Raw genomic sequence first — 14,366 nt, 5'->3', positions numbered from 1 at the left:
ACGCGGCTCCATTTACGATGGACCACGGCGTCGACAGCAACGTCATCGTACAGACATCCTCGCCGTTCCATTCCGTTGCGTTTGGTTCTGGTCGTCGTACTTCTGCTCATCCCGCGTCGTCGCCCGGAAAATAGATATTATTATACCGGATGTGCCCCCACGTCCTATGTGTAACTCCAATAAATATCGAACGAATGGCCCCTGAAGCCATACCCAGGCAGGCGACCATCCTTTTATGTATGATGGCAAATGGTATATACGTGTTTTGAAGGTATAGTTTCGCAGATGTGTGCTGCAGCCTTGACGTGTATTACGAGAAAATTTTACTATATATTTCTAATAAAATCATAACGCACTACTACAATTTATCATTATTTATTATATAATAATAGAGGCTGTTTTTATTTTATATATATATGTACACGTGTATATATGTAATAAAAACGGCTGTCCAATTTCAATCAATAGACGATGGACGATAAAAGCCTTTGATAGCCAAACGCACAATATATGTGAATGGAATTTTATTTTCGGAGAAAAATGGTGTTCGTAGATTCAACGCTGAAGTATAATAAGCGGAGAACAACGTAGCATAAATAATAATGAATATTCAGATGATGAAAATTATTATTGAGATAAATTAATTAAATATAATATCTCGAAATGCATTAAAATGCTTTGACGAAATAATTAAATAACATATACGAAATGCATTTAAAACAAAAGTATTGTAAGACTTCTTGCTTCTCATTATTTGTTATAACATTTTATATTTTTCTGTTGTTTCTTATTATGCAATTTCAATAAAATCTTAACATTTTTGTTTATATTGTATTAAAATTTTTTAACTTTCTACGTAGCATTGAAGCAATGTAGTTTATTTTTAGTGTTTTACAAATATTTACTTATTATATCTTTATCAGTATAATTTTTTTTGTTAGTTTTCTACCCCAGAACCATTCATATTTTTTGAGAGAACAACAGCCTATTATTTTTTTCTTGTCCCTTCAGATCTGTGTTATGCTTTGCCAGACAAATTGCTGGGAAAAATTGTGGCCGAGCACATAGCAACCGCGACAACTGCGCAGACAGAGAAAAGAGAAACACGTAAAATGATAAATTCTATAAAATATAGTTCCTTCCTTATGGCATTCGTTGTTTTTTTAATAACGCGGTTAGAAGATGCTAATTGTGAGATTTAGAATATCGTTAACTGTAATTTAAAAAAATTAACATCATAAAAGATGCAAATATAGATGTAAAATTTAGATCTTGTGTATTGCACGCTTATTTTAATTATTAATTTATGCATTTGTAATTACAGCAAAATTTACATTTTATACAATAATTATTCTTTATTTATCAGAAAAATCTTTTGTAAAGACACCCATACGGTTTCGTTATTTATATAAATTTATTGAAATTAAATGTAACAGGATTAATTTAAATTTGACTTTGCGAAAGTTTATATATAGCTACTTTATAAACGTCAATTACGTGTCTTATGACGGGTAGCGTCTCTGCTGCTTTTAGGTATTTCGTATTCATGAGGATCAACGTAGATTATATGTCACATGGACATCAACTTTAGCCTAATATATCTGTCTTTCAAAAGACGTAAACGAAACTATTTGGAAAGTTATTAAATTATTTTATATACGGTTCCTAAAAAAAATGTTAAAATACAAAAAAGGTTTGACGAATAAGATAAAACTGTTCACACATTGAAATACACGTGCTTATTGATACAAGTAATATATATATAGACGCTTTAGATAACAAATTTTCATATTTCACGCTTTTAAGATGTCTTCGAATCGACACCCCAGGCTTTCTCATCGAACTAAGTTTCATTGTTGGTGACGTATGCTTCCCCGTTTAGGGGACAAGTTTCAGAGATGGCTTCCTCGAGAGCCAACGGCACGAAACTCCCGCGGCGCAAAGTCTGGCTCCGAGTTAGATTAAGCCGTGGCCAGTAAGCCACCTTCAGAAATTGCTCGTTGCCCTTCGGATTTCATTAGCGTTTCGAGCGAATCTCATATTCCGCAAAGTGCTTTTCGGGAAATTTGCGGTTCCAGCTCCACGTCGCGAAAGAGAATAATAACTTTCTAATCTGTAGAATTTATTTTAAAAGAAACAGTAATATTAGATGTATCATTACACACTTGGCACTTCATGGCTTGCGCGTACGATACTTTTTGAATTAATATACATGTACTAATAAATGATATGATAGAAAAGTATTGAAGCTAGTTAATTCAATAGCTTGTAAATTAAATGCGTATGTGCAACTATTTTATATTTTTTGTTTAAAAGTCGAAGGTAACGCTACAAGTAAAATAAAATAATTAATTTTATACAAATTGAAAAAAAAAAGATTTAAAGCGTGTGCAGTATTAATATACCTTATAGATTCTTATTGTATAGGAAAATTGGTAGTTAAATGTAGATCAATTCTCCGTACATTTGCTAAACGCCCGGTTGCTAATAGTATCTAGAACATTTGAACCGCCTATCGAATGTAAACACGCGAAGCGTCAAACGACTAAAGACCTTTGATGTTCAATCGCTAGCAGAGCATGAACACCCTTGAACTATCCCCTTCAATCCCACGTGAATTTCACCCTTTAGAATTCGTTCATTGGTAGAATGCGTTGCAACTAAAATGTAATTTTAACTTGTTCAGAATTTGTGTGATCCTGCAAGGTAATCCAGTAATTTTACAAAAAATATGCTTTTTTTGTGTGTGTATGCACGTGTATGTATATATATATATAAAATAATGTTAAAAATTAATATTAAAATTCAGCCTAAAAATCAATTTTAAAACATAAATAATTTCTATACCTTGTAAAGACACGTACGAGTAAAATAAATTATTAATTAAATTACAATAAAAGAATTGTAAACCTAAATAAAAAATATATTATTAAATTTTTATCTCTTTTCTAATTCTCGAATAAATTTCACGAAAAAATCCAATTATTGAGAATTCGAAAATTACAGCAGCGGAAATACATAATAAAATTAACTGCTTACCGATGCTTTTCCTCTTCTTTTTACTTCGATAATTCGATTTAATTTGTAAAACATCTACATAGGATTACGCAGTTATCAACGTATATATATATTTTTTAATTAACGTAGAACGTTAATGTATTTTTTAATACATTAAAAAAAATCTCTTAAAGCATTAAAATGTTTGAAGAAATTCTTTTAAGTTTATCTCAATAATTAATTAAATATTTTTATATGACGAAAATGTCGCTCGTCATTTGTTAATAAAAACTTTAAGACGTCTTTGAATTGTTGAAAGCAATATGATATTTTACAGTTCGATTTATTTATATTTGTACATACTGACGCCGTCTGGTTCCGCGGTTTATATCGAGTTAGTAATACCGTTTGCACCTGATCTTGTCTTTTCGGCTCGCGTGTAAGGATCACGAAAACGATGCCAGGATTAACGTTGCGAATTGCATCGAAACTCGTTTACGATCACGCGGCCCTACCTCTTCCATTTTGCGGGGATGAACATCCTGTTTCGTGGAAGACTGGATGGCCGGAGGGCTGCAGCGGCGGCGACAGCAGAGAATTACCGTTGTCGGTAAATGGATTAGCCGGACAGATATTACGAGCGCAGGGGCTCTTTGATGAGCGCCAGTTCGTTTATCGTTAATTTACAATGGTACCTACTCTCCCTCCCCTCCCGTCCCTTCTCCCGCACGGTGTTACCCTCTTTCCACCCACTTCCCATATCACCCTGCGATACCATCCCGACATACGAGTATTCACCCATTCCACTTAACCCCTCTGCTCCACCCTTTCCGCCGAATCCCTGCACGACCGAAAATCCCACCCCCTTCCGTCGGCTCGGCCACCAATTATTGCATTGGTAATCGATTGGATTATCAAAGTTTTGATAACGCATCGAGCTCTGCCGCCTCCGCGTCCCTGCGCGCGCGCTCTCAACACACCCTCCGCGTCCTATCCTCTCGTTACCATTTCACTGTGTTCCGTGCCATGGCAAATTATTTGCTCCGACGAAGCATGAATTCCAACCGTAATTACATTTCGCTTGATATTCAATTAGAACTACCGGTTCGTTCAGCGTGCCTATGAGGAAAAAGGGGAACAGAAGAGTGCGATGAAACGCGGACGAAGAAGATTGTATGTATGTGCATCGCGATGCACCGATACCTTAGTTTATTCTTACGCGAATAATACGATCCGATATCTATAACGACCGATACTCTTAACAAATTAATATATTTAATAGTAAACTATTTGAAAACACAGTAGCTGTCACGTTTGTACGCTCTTATCGTGATGTAAATCTAAAGATGCTATTTTTTTTAAATAAGTAGATATTATTTCGTTCTAAGATAAATTTTTCGCAGTTGTATTACATCACCGTGAAATAAACGAAAATTTTCTTTATACTGTTCGATTAATTTTTTTTTTTCTTTCTTTTTATGTCGTTTCGCGAATCTGTCGGTCGTTCGAAAATAACGCAACTCGTGATTGTTACAGCTACCGAACCGAATTCGCCCGTTACACCGCTGTTCTCGCGCGAGGGAATCTCTTTCATTCACGATCGCAGGGTGTCGTAGGGGCAACGGCTATAAATCCTATATCCAGGACGACGGGCATCTGGTTCTCGAACCGTTTTTCACCAGACGCAGTATCGTATATATACACGTTCCTCGTGGACAGATTACTGTAGCTCTCATGGTAGTCACACGCCAGGGGCTCCCGAGGGAGTTTAATTTGCAGTAATGGGCGCATCCTCGCACGAGCGAAAGATTAAAAGCACCCACCGCTTGCAGCACCATCGCCGCTTCCATTCCCACTCTCGGATCTCACCATCTTCTCGACTCGCCGGCCAAATGGCTGCTCGCCCCCGCGCTCGTCAGAAAGGAACCAGTTCAGATACCATTTAGTGCTTTCTACGCTTTACGCCTCTGCGCTTTTCCTCGCTGGCTCGCGAACCAACGAGTCTCGTAGTCTCGTTGCTCGGCTGATTAAATGCGAAATTCCGCTCAGTTCTTTCGCGTTCGTCAATTCGGCTCCGACTCGCTCAAGCGCGCGCGCGCGCGTTCAGCGTTCCTCATCCTCGGCATCCTTTTCTTCCGCTTTTCTTATTCCACCAACGAGTTGTTTCCACCTTCGCCTCTTCCCACTGTCCCACATCGAGCACATCTCCGTACAGCTACCCCTTTTCTTCGTCGTGCTTGGCACCCATGAACGTACATAGCTCGCAGACGTGGATATTGCCTGGCGTTACCGGGCTGAAAGGCGTGCGGATATTTGTTTAACGCTAATTGGAAAATGCTTCGACCTCCTTCCAGCATTCTCCACTCCTTTTCTCTCTCACGTCTGGCTGTCGGAACGCGTTAACGAGCCGGCTGAAAGTAGTCCACCGGTACACGAGTATAGTATGTACACGAATCGCCTTCTAAGGCTTTTCTTTTCTCTAGTGTCGCCTTGCTCGTGTTGAGCTCGTTTTCCTTTTCCTCTATCTCTCTCTCTCTGTCTTTTTTTTATTTCTTATTTTTTTTATTTTATTTTATTTTTTTTTTTATTGCACTTTTTCGGTCGCCAAGTCTGCCAGGATTCGTTGCTCTTCCTTTTCAGCTGAGATGCGTGGAAACATTGACGCGAAACACGTCTTTGCCTCTGCCTTTTAAACGATATTTCAGAGCATTGTCATTATAAAGACTTTTCATCGTGGTATTCGAAGTAAACTGGATTCGAGCATTGTTATCTTCGACAACTGACGAGAATTGGAAAAAGTAGCGAGTTTGTTTGAAAGTGTTCTCAGATAAATATTGAATATTTGAAAGTATTTCCTTGCGGAAAGATTCTGCGGGGAGATTGTACGCGCGAGGCTTTTAAAGTAGGTATATCTAAATACCTTATTCGTATAACGTGATATTCCCTTAAATTTAATATGCTATTAGCTGCGGCTATATCGTTTTTTCAAATTAAAATAAGATCTGTTAAAGTACACTTAAGAAGCCAACAAAGGTCAAGAAGAAAAAAAAAAAAAAATTTATTAGTAAATATTAAACGCGGTTTCATTAAATCTAATTAAGAAGATAATTAATTTCAGCGCATAATAAATACTTCAAAATTTTTGCAAGAGAAGAGCAGTTTTATGCATGTGCATATCCATTAAAGGCAAATTATTCAACTGCTTTTTGCTTTTTTTTCTTTTTTCTTTTTTTGCATCAAGATTGCTGACTGCTTTGAATTGTAATCTACCTTTCCAATCATCGGACTGATATTCGCTATGCAAAGATCCCGTATTACAGGATCGTCTCAATGAAAAGATAGAAAAAGGAAAAGGAAAAACGGTTCTTTATATACCGCAGGCTATGTTTCACGGAGTTCCGTCATGCCGCTGCAAAATGGTGCCCTCACTTCCTGCTTTTGACGTACGATGATTCATCGTTCCCATGCCATTTGTCTCAATGCAGGCTCATTTCCCGACATCTCAAGAGACGCCAATTCCAATTGTGAGATGCATCGAAAGCTCCCGAGGTTTACCTGCAGTTAAATACGCGTGCGTTTTCTTTCTTCGCTTCCTCCTTTTTTTATGACTTTTTATGTATTCTTGTGGTTCTTTTCTCTCTTTTTTTTCTTTTTTTTCCTTAATAAATGCAATTAATTTCTTTAAAAAATTTTCTTTTAATTAAATAATAAAAAATCGAGATCTTCTTTTTCTTTCAATTATTTCTGATAAAATATATATTTTTATTTGAGCTTAATAAAGTTTTGTAAAATCCATGTTTAAATTTATCATGATTTTTTCGATTAAAAATTAATAATCAATAAAATTTTGACTTTATCAATAATATAACGTGACATTAAGTGTTTTTTTACAAACGTATGAGTATAGAATAATCCATATTACATAATAATAATTATAATAATTGTAACGAATTAAAATGAGCTATAATCTTTATCTTTTAAATCCATTAAATTTTTTTAATACTTACTAGCATAAGACGTAAAAAGTTTTTGAATTATAATAGCTGGATGATTTGTGTCGAGACGCGACAATTACAGAAGCAATACTTATAACAAAGAGAATATTTGAGAGAAAACACGATTTCGCCTTCTGCGTTCATACGAGAGGTATAACACGAGACACGTACGCTGAGGGGCGATGCCAATTTGTTGGCGCTTGTCCTCCGGCCGGCTTGACGTAGGCCCGGCTATGAGTGCGCACGAACAACGGGTCCATTTTATCAAATGATTTATTCAGGACATGATCATTAATGGAGGAACATTACTCTCTCGTCAAGAATCAATAGACGCGCGGTTGCGGCATAGCAGGTCGCCAGGGTTTGCAAATCGAGTGAGACGCAGATCGAAAACTAACCGAGGAACAGAGTCGACGTTACCGCGTGAACGTGTTTGTATGTTTGCACCCGCGAGAGAGCGAGGGAGAGGCTAGTACACGACAAATTACGTAAAAGGGGATGGAAGATCGTCACGCATTCTCACCAATTTCTCCACAACACGAGCGTCCACTTTCCCCTTTGCTATCGCCGCGCAACTCTTTCTCCCTACGTCGCGCGCTGCGATCTACGCCACGCCGCTCAGCTCCACTAAATCATGGAAACAAAACCGAAACAAACCAAAATAAATTGCACGGGTAATATATTCAGGCTGCAAATGATTATTCCAGATCCGTCGGGTTCAGCCTGCCTGCGGCTTTCCGCAAACCGCCGCGCTTGCCATTCCCCGGTAGCAGAGCACCCCAACCACGTTGACGTATCCTGCGTCGCTACGCACTCTCTCACGCGTCCATTCCTGCCTACAGAACTGTCCCTCCGACCTCCTATTTGATCTCGTCACTTGAAACATAATTAGCCTCACGTCAATCCGTTTAGGAAATTCGTTATCGCGAAAATATTTTTACATCTTAAATTGACGCACGCTACTGCTTCATTACAGAGCACGATTTTTGCTAACGAAAATCACCGTTTCGTACATAGATACACGAGAATAGCGAACTCTCTTTAAAACATATTAAAGACGATAAATCAAAAACTTCGCGCGTTTAACGACTCGAGCTTATAATTTTAAAAGTTATGCATATTTATGCCTGATTTTCTCGAGTAGCGAGCCGCAGCCGAATTCTGACAAACGTCACATCGAATATAATCCGCGTTTCCATTTCACATGTCTTTGCGCGCTCGATTCGCGAAGTAGTGTCGCGCATTCAGTGGCGCGTACAGCCTGGCAAAACCAAGTGACAGCCAGTTCGCCACAGCGACAAGATTAAGGAGTAGGGTATTTACCTCGACAAGGTGACAGCTTTGGGTACGAAGTCGAAGTAAGGGGTTGGGCGTTGCGTGAAGATTTATGATTGTTACGCTGCAGGCAGTGGGTGGTGGAATGTAATAGGCAGACCGCTGGTTCCCCGGGGGCCCAGAGGCGACACAGAGTCCGGTGGACAAGGGTTGGTCGATGCCTGCGAAGGTTGCCGTAACACGGGTCTAATAGCTCGTTTGATCGGGACACCCGCTTCATGGTGCGGGTCCTGGCTTGCTTTATCGCGTCTCATCTCTCCTCTCGTTTCGCCCTTACTCGCCGCGCTCGTTCGTTGCGAGAAGCATCATCCAACGGTGCACTGATGAGACAGGCTTTACGGCTTCTGGAGATATTGTACTTGAATTCAGGGAGTTCCAAGCCTTTTGTTGAAGAGTACGTTGATGCAAATTAGACATCTCGTTCTCATCATTTCACTGTTTTACTGATATTGACGTAAAAAAAAAAATATATTGCCGCAACGATATAACCGTCAATAATTTCTTCAATAATTTTTTTACCGTAGGGAAAAATATTTGTGATTAATTATAATATGTAGTATATCATATATTTTATTTTTTTTTTTAGACATACGTATTTACATTGTAATTAAATTAAAAGTAATATTTATATTCCCTTAATATCTAAGTAGCTTATTCTTATTACGCACGAACAAATAAAAAAAAAAGTTGTTTTAAATTATTTTAAAACTATTTTAAAATAAATACATAACAAAACGAAATAACGCATATTAATGCAAGCTGGAGAAAAAAAAAAAAAGGCGAGTAGATTTTAATCGCGGTGCTGAACGAGAAAAGGTGAGATTAGGTGTCGAGAAACGTCGCGCTGGAAAGAGAGTACAGCTAGGAGTGAAAACAGGGATGGGTCAGACTAAAGGAAGGAAGAGAAGATGAGCTGAGATGGTAGCGGCATGGGAAGTAAGAGGATGGTCCTTAAAAGTTCGGGAAGAACCGCTCTCTACTGGCAGCAGCCAGAACGAGAGTTGTTATCTAATTTTACTCTCAACGCTTCTTCGATTTATTCGCCAACTTTTCGACGCATTACAATATGCTGCTAACAGAGCTCGGATCGTCTGCCGCCGCGCGCGCCGCCGTTTACTCTTTTCCGCTTTCAGTATTCCTTCCTGTCTGCATTCCCCATTCCTTCTACAGTCGCTTCCGTTTCCTTAACAGCATATACATATCAAATAACGTGAATATACGTATCTATATTTTCACGTCCACACAAATTTTCTTGCCAAAACACTTTCTCGCGATCAGTTACTTTCGGAAAGCTTTTTATTTATAGCTGATTCGCGAACGCATTTGCGTAACTGCTAATATGAGTTTTATTTAATCGTAATCGTTCGCTGTATGTATATTTGTTACGCAGTTATATCACTTTTACTTTAGAATTTCGAAATAATTTTGAGAAACGAATTAATATTAAACCGATTTTGCTTTAATGAATTTTTATTATTCGGAAATTGTCTGTAAATTGTTCGATAATCCAATTATTTTTCATATTTCGCAATTCGCAACTACAGTTATTTAATAAATGTACTTTTTTATTAGTAAATTAATGTAATAATTAAATAATCCTTACAATCTAATACTGTTGAGTTATAAATCTAATATAAATAATAATGTGCAGCACGTGTCATGATTAAAAATGTATAATATGCTATGCACGAATTAAGCCTCTGAATTCAGACTTCACGTTTGATACATCGTTTTCCAATTATTTGAGTCAAAGAGAATGCGTTTATATTTGTTAGTGGTAATCGACACACACATACATATACTATCCGAGTTCATTGATCAAAGGATCATTTGTGTGGATCTTTCGCGGTTACCTTTAAAGGACGCGTTCGTAAACTATTTTAATTACAGCTCCGTTGCTATTCTATTCTCTTGCAAGTTGATCCGCCAGTTGTTCCATACTGTTGCTTTAACTGATCTACCAGTTAGATAATTTCACGAAAATCCCACGCAATACGAGATGAACGTGTCATAAAATAAAATCGATTGTAAATAATGCGATTATATATGTCCGGATAACATAAATAAACACTGTTAAATTTTACAGAAGGCTTAAAAGTAATAAATCAGAAATGAAATTGCGCCCGTATGCACGCTCGCAATTGTGTCTCGCAGATTTCAATTTAACATGAAAATCTGGAAAATACGTATATTGATGTTTGGATTAAATTACTATCTGTCACATCGTAACATTTTAATGAAAGTTTATAATGCAAGAAAAGAATTTAGATTTTATGTTTTAAATATATCATTTTATTTTTCTTTTTTTTTTTTTTTTTTTTTTTTTTGTTGCATTGCTTTTTAAATAATATCGGTCAGTAAATTATCACGAGATACTAGTTTCAAAACTAACTAGAAAAGCTCGAAAAGTATAGTTCTCGTAACAATATAGTACGTATCTGTGTGATGTAGACAGCCAATTACAATTTTTCAGTTTGTTGAATGAACTTCAAACTTTCAGATCGTTAAAAGAGTTAATCCATCATGTCACGTTGGACAACACTATACAGTCATACAATTTTTCTTTCTTTTTATATTAATAGAAAAAACTTAATGTTAACTTAAAATAATACGCACATACGTACGTGTATTTGCGTGTGATAATATAATAAAATAAATACTTTTATAATTAAGAACAGCTGTTTTTTACGGCAATTAATTTTTTTTTAGTCTCCTAAAAATCCGACACAAAAATTGCACTTTTCGCGGAACCGTGGTCACACTTTGCAGGGTTTTTTTTTTTTTTTTTTTATTATTTTTTTATACAGTCGACCTAACGCAATTATATCTCGCAATGCTGCGCATTGATATTCGAGTTAAACAGTCGAAACTCTTTGTCGCGTAAAAGTTTCGAGTCGCTGTAGCTACGAAATTGTTTTAAATTGGATCAGTCCGATCAGAGAATGCCCATTAATGTAGGTATATTGAACCGACGAGGCCGCGAGCGACGAAAACGTCCACGCTCAGCGCTTGAATACCTCCGGCGCGGCGAGGAAGGGCGCGCCGAAATTTTCGGGAAAATTACAACGCGAATTCTTCCACACTCCATGGTTACACGCGTAACGTTCATCGAGTTCACTCCAGCACGGAGGGCTGTTACACTTGATCAAAGCCGACGTGTACAGTTACGTACATTCGATCCCTCTTTCCCGCGCGTATCCCGACCCGGCATCTCTGTCATCGTATAGGTGCGCTTCAGTCGTGCTATTTGCATATTACTGGCGTGCGGCGTGCCGGCAACAGGCTATCGAAATACCGTCCCTCTCCATCGGGCGCCCACCCTCTTTGTCTCTGCAAAGGGAGAAACGCGTTCCCGGTATCCCCCTCTGACAAAAATTTCAATATGGCACGCCGCGAACCGTACCGCGCGGCTTCAACGTGCGTTATTTTCGAATTCTATCGAATGAAATCGCGGAATTGCACGGGTACAAAATACGCACGAAATATAACCGGCGGGTAGTAATGCAACAGTCTACGATTGCGTTGCGAGGGACAAAGGCGATGCTGCCGGTGCAGAGGCAAGAATCGACAGGTTTCTTTGACTGCTGGTCTTTGATACACCTTGCATGCTTTACTTGTACATAATTTTATACGTTTCCTTTTCGAGTCACTTGGCTTAATCGAGATAGTAGTAACAAGTGCATATGGTCAGACGTCTCCTATCTCCTTTAAGCGCTGCATCGTGCAGTTTTAAATTACATTAATATTAAATGAATTGTCTGACGTGATTTTTGCATTCAATAATATACCGTAAGAACAAAAATGGTAATTAATTTCTACACGGTTCTCCATTATGGATGCGGCAGTTGTGTGGTTAATAGCGATCATTGCAGAACATTTCAATTTATTTGTACGCTTTATCGCGTGACCATATTATTAAACAGGTATTATTAACTAAAACAACAAAAGTGCATTATCGACATGGACAAACATAAATTACATTAATTAACGTTCGCACAGCCGTGCAATATATTTTCAATCGCGATAACGTAAATGATTGTCCCCGGAAGTACGTTCGCGTAAAATTATTTGATAGCTGTATGCCAGCGTTCGTTTATCGTTAGATACCAGTTATACGTCGCAGCTAATAGAAGCTCAGTCGATGAAATGTACTTCGTCGAAACATTTTCCCGTCCTTCTACCATCGGTGACGGCTTAAGGCGCAGATCTCGTTTCGATTGATATCTTCGCGTCGCGATGTCTTCGAGAGGAGTTTTCGTTCACGTCGCGCAAAGCCCGAGAGCCGTGCATTGGTACAGTGCGCGCGTACTCGTTTTACGCGACCAATTGAATTTCCGCTGAGAGCCAGACACGGCTGCGCACACAGCCCGGGTAAACGAACGGCGAAGTTATATACGGTAAAATTAAAAAGCGCGCACGTGCGCGCGTGACTCAACGACTGTGCGGGGCGACGTCGTTCCGCCGCGCCGGTGTGTGAGTGCGGAACGTACACGCAGAGTAAATCACCACCGACTACTTAGCTCGGCTGTTTCACGGAGTTACCGTGCTCCGCACCGATTTAAAACTTTGACTATCCTTATAATCACATATTGCGAAGTTGATCCGTGTCCTTTTTTCGCCTCCTCCTCCCTCCCCTCGCGATCCTACCTTTCCCTGCCGTCGTCCGCTTCCATCTCCGTCCGCCGTGCCGCACCGGGTCCTCTTACTTACGGCACGAGCAAAACTCTGCTTAGGTCGCTGACGAGCCTTGTCCAACTCGCTGTCGTCCACGCCGCAGGCAACCTGAGGAGAAAGGAGACGAGGGTGAACGTGGCAAAGTTCCGAAGTTAAAAATTGTTTAAATTGTCGGTTAACTGTTAGCCGCCGGGGCTAATGAAACGTGGAGCCCTGGCTATCAACCCTCGCTACAGTCAGCCCGAACTACCCCGACCTCCTCCGTTTCGCTCTCTTACTCTTTTACCGTCTATCTTTTTCTCTCTCGCACACGACGTACCTTTGACCTCGTCAGACGATACGACCACACGAACACTACGAGGAACTCCGCAATCACTTTTTGTCCCCCCTCCCCCACCCTCCCCCGCTCGGGTGCTTCCGACGATACCGTCAATCTTTCTGCTTACATTGTACCTGACGCTGCCAAATCTGCAACCTAAACAAAGCCGGGGGAGAGTGTAAATTTTTTATGTTAACTGTAAATCAGAGAGTTACCTGCTTGGTCTGGCATTAAACACCGGGATTAAAAGATAATTACAGCGAAGCTACCATTCGGTAGTTAATTATTAAATTAGAAAATATTTATGCTGATTTACTGATAATATCATTAATTGCATTCACGTAATAACCGATTAAGAAAAATTAGAAAAAACAAAGTAAACGAATATAAATTGATACAAAGTACTGGAACGAAATTCTTTTCATGCGAGAAGAAACTCCCCAGGAGTTCTGAAATAAATGAGCGACTGGAATCATCTTGGCAGAATGGTATACGATGATGAAAACCAGCAAAGTCCCAGCGCGTATGCGGCGCTTTTGCATTTTATCGTTTCTCTCCGTCTTACTTTTTACCACATCCGTTATAACAATCAGAAGAGCTCGCCTAATTCCGTGGCGTTACAGACGTATTACACAGAATATTATGCAATACGCGTTACGTAATTACCTCCTGTGAGGAACAATTTATTACTTTGGCATCCACAAAGCTCATTTTACACGACGGGATTGTCGACAAAGCTCGTAGTTTGAAACTTATTAGAAAACTTATAATCAAAGAACTTGTAGAAAGTTTTGAATTTATCTTGTTCCGCAAGATACAATGGAATGACTCGTCACTCGCTCGTTTGCATTCATATCGCTTGAATATTGCGCTTTTGCAGTACTTCAAATGCTTCGCCAGATAGATTTGCGCCTGCATATAGTCTGTGTGTGTCGGCACCTACGACGTTAAACGAACACATTTGACGAACGAGTGATATATATATTATATGCGACCGCCGGGTAAATCGAATTTATGATAAATCTGAGAGGGCCACGGCATGGCGA

The 14,366-nt window shown here is 39.1% G+C and overlaps 1 protein-coding gene and 1 long non-coding RNA gene across 6 annotated transcripts in view; one reads left to right on the top strand and one right to left on the bottom strand.

Moving 5' to 3' along the window:
- LOC139113430 (nucleolysin TIAR) overlaps nt 1–14,366 on the top strand; it is a 461,769-nt gene that overhangs the window by 127,167 nt on the left and 320,236 nt on the right. The gene's annotated exons all lie outside the window — the stretch shown is intronic.
- The window catches only part of LOC139113431 (uncharacterized), a 114,513-nt gene continuing 106,966 nt past the window's right edge, over nt 6,820–14,366 (bottom strand). Inside the window, exon 6 of the long non-coding RNA XR_011547684.1 lies at nt 6,820–13,109. This is a non-coding gene — a long non-coding RNA (uncharacterized lncRNA). The remainder of the gene's footprint in view (nt 13,110–14,366) is intronic.

Source organism: Cardiocondyla obscurior, linkage group LG02 (assembly GCF_019399895.1).
Source record: "Cardiocondyla obscurior isolate alpha-2009 linkage group LG02, Cobs3.1, whole genome shotgun sequence".
Lineage (NCBI taxonomy): Eukaryota > Metazoa > Arthropoda > Insecta > Hymenoptera > Formicidae > Cardiocondyla > Cardiocondyla obscurior.
The sequence above is the reverse complement of the archived record's forward strand: the minus strand, read 5'-3'. Positions and strand labels throughout refer to the sequence as shown.